Below are 8,670 nucleotides of genomic sequence, written 5' to 3'. Positions count from 1 at the left end.
TGCTTTCAGTATATACTGTCTTTGGCAATGGACTATGAAGGACTTTTCATTTTCAAAACTGAGAGAAATCCTCAAAGCCCCTATCAATCTAATTTCCTCACTTTATAGTCAGCCAGTGAAAGTCCAGAGAGTGTAAGAGACTCCACTGAAATGGGCTTGCTCAGTTTATAGCAGCAGTGGGGCTCAGACCCAGGTTTACACACAACTATACATTCCCCAGCTGACACTGATTCTCAGAATCTCTCATTGATCAAAAATGTAATAAACTGTAGAAAACTTTTTAAAATGCTTGCTAAAATTAATTTGTGTGAATACAAGAAAACTTAGTCTTCAACCAAAAGAACATGCTCAGTAAAAACAATATTTTTTTACAGAAAATAATGGAAGCTTTATGTTGCAAAGGCAAAGATTTGAGTACACTCTTATGACTTGAAAATTGAAACAATTTAACAATTTCCAAGTACCGTATTTGTTTAGGACAAAGTAAAGATGGCTTGTGAAGTCAGAATGAGCTCTCTACCTCAGAGGACTTCGCCAACATTGATTTCCTAATTCTGTTGATGTAATTAACCCTTAATTACATGAAAGAATCACTAGGGGGTCTGGGGCATAGCTCAGCTGACAGGGTCCTGCAGAGCATGCACGAAGCCCTGGATTCACTCCCCAGCACTGGGGGAAACCAAGTGCAGTGTCACACACCTGCAATCCAGAGAACCAGAGGTCCAGGGTCACCCTCAGCTCCACAGTGAGTTCAAAGCCAGCCGCATCCCTGAGAGCTCTTCTCACGGAGTGACAACCACAAACCCATAAAGAGCTCATGGGAATTCGCCATGCTATTTTTACAACTAATTTGAGTCTTAAACTATTTAGAAACAAAAGATATTTACAAGCACCCATACACTGTTGGACAAACAGCCCTGAAAAACCCGTGGCAAAGGTGATCATGCCATTGAGCTCTTCCTTCGAAGGGCATGACAGAATCCCCAGGGAACCCCAGATCCGGCCCCCAGAGTTGCCCCATCCTCAGCCTTAGTGTTGCTCAACGGCTCGTGGTTCACTCCAGAGCTCAGCCAGTTTCACAGGAAAAGCCGGATTCTGAGTCCTTCTGACCGCTGTTTCCGCAGGAAATGCTTCAATGTTCCAGAAAACCAGTTTACAAGGGATTCCTTGTAGCCAAACCTCGTTTCTACTGGGGCTTGTCTGTGTAAATACTGTCATGAGAGCTGCCTTGGCCTAGAGGACATTTAGCTTATAGGGCAAGAGAAACAAGAGCCACGGGCTGTGGGTCCCGTCTGATTGGAACTGGTCTTTACATAGACAAAGAATCAGATCCTGACCATACAGTGGTCAACCATATTTCCCCAAGCCAAGTCTCAGGAGGAGGGGATGCCTGGGCAGAGGTTTTGTGTTCCTCCTGCTTCTTTGCTGTGTACACAACAGCCTCCAGTGACCCCCTACCTCCAGGTTACCCTAAGTCTGCATAGGCCTAAATCCTGAATCCAGTTCGAACTCAAGTCCTTTCCCGCAGATTCCCTGAGCTCTGATCAAATCAGGGTTATCTCTGAGCATCCATGCTGTTCTTCCTACACCTGCTATGCTAGGCACCACTTACGGTATTTGACTAGCCAGTACGTATTCCAATCCAAACTCCAGATAAGTCCCACCTCTACCACATGTCAAGACTACCTACTTGCCCACCAAAGCCTCATATAACCCAGCCTCTGACCACCTGGCCCTGACTAAATACACTTTCTCCATCAATCAGTCAGAGTTCCTTACAGCTGCCTCTCAAGCTCAGGACAGTTCCCACTGTTATTTCTATCTGCTCCGGAACCTTCGACAACTGAATTAGTTATTGTAACAAGATGGCTATTCAGTCAGCTCCTAGGCTCTGTCTGGAATTCCACCTCTGTCCCTCATCCCTCCTCCTCTTAGAGCAGTGGCTCTCCACCTTCCTAATGCTGCGGGCCCTTCCATACCACTCCCCAGCCATAAAACTACTGTTGTTGCTACTTCATACCTGCAATGTTGCTACTGTTATGAATCGAAGTGTAAGTATCTGTGTTTTCGGATGGTCTTGGGAGGGTCGTTTGACCCCCCAGGTTGAGAACCGTGTCTCAGAAGCCGAGGGATGAAACTGGGGACAGAGAACAGAACTCACTACTCAGCTAGCATTCTAGAGAGAAATAAATGAAACCCTGGAACTAAACACTTAACACTAGCTATTTTTAACAACGTCTTTGCATATCCAGCTTACTTTCTCGTGCCTCTTCCCTAAAATCTACTGTTTTCTCTTAACCGTGAAGTGCAGATGCCCACATCACACCACTGCACACCCAGTGTCACACTCCCCTGTGGTGACATATTACTTATGATACAATAAGCTTGCCTGGAGATCAGCGTGCAAAGCTAGCCGCAGCCATCGTGGCTAAGGCGGTGGTGGTACACACCTTTAACCCTAGCGGCCATACCAGTTAGCCACAGAAGCTGGCCGGTGGTGGCCCACACCTTTAATCCCAGCACCAGAGAGGAATATAAGACAGGAGCAAGATCTCAGAGCTGCCATTCAGTCAGGCAGTTAGTCTTCAGCCATGTCGAGGACAGGGTCTCCCCAGAACTGTTAGAGTAAGAGCTCTCTGGTAGTTTGGCTGCTTTGCTTTTCTGATTGAACCCTAATATCTGTCTCTGGGTTTATGTTATTCATACCACACCCCCCCCCCACTGAGCAACGATGAGCTTTCTTCCTAGTGAGTCACATTGTTAACGTCGTCACCCTCTTCTTAGTGTGACAGGGACTGCACCACGAATCTCTCTGATTGCAAAGTGCCCAGGACAGTGTTGGATAGTCTGCTAGGGATACTGCCAATACTTCTCTTGTTCTCTGGGTTCTTCTGAAGGAAACACGGTGACTCACTTGCTTATCACCTATTGCCTTAGAAGACTGAAACTTCCTGGATGTCTTTGCTTTTTGATGTGATCACTTACTAATACCTTCCCCATACCCAACGGGAAAAACAAATTAGGTCTTCCACGGCTTCCAGAAAGCACTCTTTCCTGTTTATCCGAGAGCAAGAAACCCATGATCTCACCTTATCAAAATGGGCCCAGATGTTTGACGCAGTCGCTAATTATTGCCCAACGGACGTTTTCCGCTGTGCCTCTAACTAGCCTGCCATGAGTGGGTGATGCCAACGCGACAGTTCCCAGAGGAAACTTGGCAGCGTGGCTGCTGATTTGCCCTCACAGGTGTTCCACAAACACGATATGGAAGGCGGGCATTGGCTTGAGAGGGTGTGTTTCTCATTGCAGATATGATGGCAGAAAAAAAAAAACTAATTGGAGAAATCTTTCCATGGGTATTCAAGTTGTCACTCAAGGACATCAAACAATTTCTACAATGTGTGAAGATGTCAGGGGCCACCAGCCTTGGCCTCGCTCATCCGTGAAGTGGCTCAGATGCCATGCAAGTCGCAGCCCTTAGGAGAGGTTTCCCAAGCGTCTCGGTGTGATTACTGACAGTGTGACTTAATCCACGTACTTAGGAAACTGGAGTCTGGAAGAACCACAAAGCTGGACTTTTCCACACCACCGCTAGGGTAGATTTTGAAAATATTCTTCCTTTCAGGAGGAGTGATACCAATTCCTGGAGTCACAGTGGTCGGGGCTCCCGGCACAGGGACAGGCCCAAGCTCTGACTCAATGTGGTGGCTTCTGATGCTTCAGCAAATTGATGGCAAAAAAAAAGGATAACGACACAAAGCAGACTCCAGGTCACTGGCAGAAACCAAGTGGATTTGCGTGTGACCCGCTGTCTTTCAACGTAGCTCTTAAACGGAAGGTATGTGTTTCAGTCTAGGGTGCATGGGTAGACACACCCAAAGTCCCTCCCTGGAAGTTTAAAATTTAAATGTGAATTAGCCAGGTGCAAATTGCTCACACAGCTAGAATGAAAACTCCTGAAGATAAAAATGGAAGGAAAAAGCAAGGAGACAAGGGAAAATGGCGTCTGGGAGCCCCTGAGAGTGGGCAGCAGAGAGTGAGGTCACGTGTGAGCAGGAGCAGTGGAGACGACTTAAGGGGGAAAAGCAGGACAGCATTTGAAGATCTGGGCTCCTAGGCTGGCCCACAGTGTCAGGCTTGGCTGCAGGGACGACGGAAGAGGACGAAGACATGAGAGACTGGGAGGGCAGACAGGGGTGGATTTTCGACAGCAGGACTCCCAAGTACCCAGTGGGCCGCCGGCTGGCAACCGTGGTTGTGTAATAAAGCCACGTGGGCAATGGGTGAGAAATCATGTGTCTATATATCTTAGGCTTCTCTTTTTCTTAGAATTTAAGGAGGCTTCGAAGAAAGGAGGGCACACCCCAGTTCCCAGCATTTAGGAGGAGTTCCAGGCTTCCCAGGCTGCATTGTAAGACTCTTCTCACAAAACCGGAAGCAGAAGTGGAATGAAGACAAAGAGAACGAAGGGAAGGGAGAAGGCAGAAGGGTCTTCCCACAGCCACCTTTGTCCCCCAAGCACTCCCCACCCCTGCTCAGTCAAAGGCCATCTTCTCTCTCCTTCTGTTAGCCCTTGGCATGGACTCACCAATTACCCTCTTGTTAGGATTGTGAAAGAGCTCTCGTAGGCTGAACACATCCAGTCAGTAAGACTTGGTTCATTTTTTAATTACTAGTTTTCTTAATAGTGCACATTAAGTGCACAAAACAGGTTTTGTCTTTTTATATATATGTAAGTTACATGTAACACCCCATTACCCACATGTCTCTCCTGTTCACACTCCCCCCCGCCCCTCCCCCGTTTCCTTCCTATTTTCCTAAAGTCCCTCTTCTACTTTCACGTTTTTCGTTTTCTTTTCTTTTTGTTGTTTTTTTTTAGGTTGCACACATGATAAAAAACATACTTCCTTTTTTTCTGAGTGTGCATGGTTGCAGTTGCCACAATGATTCCCCAGTTCAGTCCATTTCCCTGCAAATGGCGTGATTTCATTTTCTTAACGATGATTCCCCAGTTCAGTCCATTTCCCTGCAAATGGCGTGATTTCATTTTCTTAACGATGATTCCCCAGTTCGGTCCATTTCCCTGCAAATGGCGTGATTTCATTTTCTTAACGATGATTCCCCAGTTCGGTCCATTTCCCTGCAAATGGCGTGATTTCATTTTCTTAACGATGATTCCCCAGTTCAGTCCATTTCCCTGCAAATGGTGTGATTTCATTTTCTTAACAATGATTCCCCAGTTCGGTCCATTTCCCTGCAAATGACGTGATTTCATTTTTCTTAACGGTTGAGGAGTATGCTGTGGCGTGCACATGCCACATTCTCTTTATCCACTCTCGTGTTGACAGACATGCAGACTGATTCCCTGGCAATCATGAGCAGTGGTACACATGGGTGTTCAGGTATCTCAGGGGAGGCTAAGGCTTCCTTCAGGTGTACACCCACGAGGGGCGTAGCTGGGGCATACAGTTAGCTCCACATTGTTTTCTGAGAACCTCCATACCGGTTCCCACGGTGGCCGCAGAAGCCCACACTCTCACCAGCAGTGTCTGGGGCTCCTTCTCCTCTATGTCTTCAGACTGCCCATGTCTACAGTCTTCTTGATGGCTAAGGGCACTGAGCATTTCTTTCCATGCATGTGTTGACCACTTATCCATTTATATTATTTTGTTAGAAAAGTGTTGACCTCCTCTGCCCATTTATCAGTTGGGTTCTTTAGGATCAAGAATAAAGAAAGAACTCACAGAAGTTTAGGCGCAGAAAATCTCAGTTCGGAATGTGCCGGCAGCCCCTGCCGTGTCCTGTCTCCCTGGGCTGTGTGCTTTTTTCTCATCATCCACAACCCCTGTTTCTCAAAGCCCATTCCTTAGACTCATCAATGGGACCCTCACTCCGCCCACTCCTCACGTGAGTGTTCCTGGGATCCTCTCCAGGACACCCTCCTCACCTATGGGTGGTCATCATGGAGAGGGCACGGTTTTGGCTGTAGGAGCCGAGGCACACGCAAGCGTGGAAGGACTCGAACTCCACGTGCAGACAAGGAGGGGGCAGCACTGGGGCTTCCCCACAGACGTAGATTAGACTCCTGTTCTCTGCCCTGTCCCACACCCACGCCCTCTCCCATCACATCATTCCCGTGGGGGTTTCTTTTCTTTTTTCATTTGTTTCTTCAGTTCTTGCCTCCTCGGGAGGAACACTAGCTGCAATGCCCCAAACCGTCTTACACTTTCGTCTCATTGAATCTGCCAGGCCTGTTTGTTCAGGAACGGAAAACTAGCACAAAATGTAGAAAGGCAGGAATTCGAACTCACGTCTGCATGTCTGCGTTACAGAGGAAGGAGTGGGGCCGGCGGGGAGGGGAGAGAACGGAAAGGAAGGGAATCGAGAGAGGGTCAGCCAACACGAGGAGCCACGTGGAAACCTACCACCATGGAAGCTTCTTACAATGCATACCTATACAAACAAAATCTAAACGGAGTCACTAAATAATGGGAGACATCTCTTGACATCAAGTGAAAATTCCAGTGCCCAGGAATGGGTTACATCTAACTGAACTGTTAGCCAGAGGGGTCCCACGAAAACTCCCGACAACTCAAGCTATTGCCAATGGTACTGATGGCTCCCCACAAACTGTCGATAAGGCCCAGTTGCTGAAGATGACAACTTACATTATCTCCTTGACCACGGGGAAGCTTAGCTGTGCCTAACAGGAGGCTTCATGCTTATTGACTAGTGTTCATGGGACCAAAAGGTACTCTACATACTACCAGAGGGAAAGGTAAACACCAAATCAGCTACAAACCCTGAGATAACACAATGGCGGCCTACCTGAATGAAGCAACCGTGGCGGCACAAATACTACAGGAGTGACCAACCACTCTGACTGGATTTAAGGCCCACTCCGAGAGATGGCATTCAAGCCTGACTCTGCTCAGGGGGTCAAGAACCTGGGACTAGATCAGTCGGGGCCTAGGAGGAAACCAAATACTACTGTTCTGCTAAAGGATCCTAGCAACATAACGGCTCCTAACAACATTCTGCTATACTCATTGATTGCTGTTCTGCTCGGCCATCATCAGAGAAGCCTCATCCGGCAACAGATGGGAACAGACACAGATCCACAGCTGGGCAGTGTGCAGAGAAGAGAGACTTTAGAACATCCAGTCCCAATGGGAAGAAGTCGTCACTAGACCCCTCACCTCATGACTCACGGAGGCTGTGGCAGCAGACACAGGCCCTGCACAGATGTAAGCCAGACGGGGTCCCAAGGCTGACGGGGAAAGTAGGCACAAGCTTCCATCCCTAACCAAGAAGGTATCACAAGTTGACAACGGTTTGCAAAGGGGAAATTAGTTCTCTTCAACGGGGTCTCACCGGGTATACAAATTACACTTAAGGGCAGGCCCCATACCCAGAAGTAGATTGGCAACACAAAATGAACTCAGTGGTGTTTGTGTTTGTTTGTTTCATATTGCTCTGTTTGGGGCATTTTTCTAAATCTCACTTATCCTTTGCTTGGATAGTATTGTTTCTGATTCTGTGGGTTTATAAGTTTTGATTTTGTGTATGTGCAAGTGTCTGCATGTGTATTGTTTCTCTGGGTTCTTTGGTTTTGGTCTTTTTTAAACTATTCTGCTTTTGGGGTCTTTTTCCCTTGGTTTCTAAAGAGACAGAGAAAGAAATCCTGAAGTTGTATGGGTAGAGAGATTGGGAGGATCTTAGAAGAGATACCGGACAGTAAACCATGGTCAGAATATATTGGATGGGAAAACATTTCTAATTGAAAAAGGAAAGCAAGCCGGGCGGTGGTGGTGCACGCCTTTAATCCCAGCACTCTGGAGGCAGAGGCAGGCAGATCTCTGTGAGTTCGAGGCCAGCCTGAGCTACAGAGTGAGTTCCAGCACAAGCTCCAAAGCTACACAGAGAAACCCTGTCTTGAAAAAGAAGAGGAGGAGAAGGAAGAGAAGGAGGAGAAGGAGGAGGAGAAGGAGGAGGAGAAGGAGGAGGAGAAGGAGGAGGAGAAGGAGAAGGAGAAGAAGAAGAGAAGCAAAACAAATTCTAAAGCAATGATGCTCGCACTTAGCCGCTCTGCTTTTTCTCTTTCAGAGAGACAAGAACAAATAAGCATCAGTGGGGCGAAACATTAACATTCAGATACCCCCAATCCAAGCTCTAAATCATGCGTCCTGACCCACGGGTTGAGAACCACTGATTTAGACCCATCTCTAACTCCCCCCCATCTCCTTTACCTTCACAGTCTAGAGATCCACACTCAGCTTGGCACAGAGGCTCTGTGGTGCAGCCAGAGGTGGCTTTAGAGGCATAAATCCCAAAGTTAAGGACAACCAGGATCTCAGCGGTCCCAAGACCCTTCCAAGAACCTTTCTATCTGTTACAGGTTGTTCCCCTTTGGGCCCTGATGCCTGACACCTGGGGTAAAGAAGGATCCCAGATGGGCCTAATCTACGGTAGAGACAAAATCTGGAAAAATAATATGTCTCATAAAGCCCCTTCACACTGTTGTCCCTTTCTAGGACAGAAAACCCCCTCGGGATCTCCGTGTCTAGATCCCTGGCAGTTGACCACGGAACATGAGCACTAAGCCACACTTCCCTTTCCTGCTTGGTACCCCAGGCAGTGATATCAATTCATAAAACAATAAGCTGTTCT

This window comes from Mesocricetus auratus, unplaced genomic scaffold (assembly GCF_017639785.1).
Source record: "Mesocricetus auratus isolate SY011 unplaced genomic scaffold, BCM_Maur_2.0 Super-Scaffold_100018, whole genome shotgun sequence".
Classification (NCBI taxonomy): domain Eukaryota; kingdom Metazoa; phylum Chordata; class Mammalia; order Rodentia; family Cricetidae; genus Mesocricetus; species Mesocricetus auratus.
The sequence above is the reverse complement of the archived record's forward strand: the minus strand, read 5'-3'. Positions refer to the sequence as shown.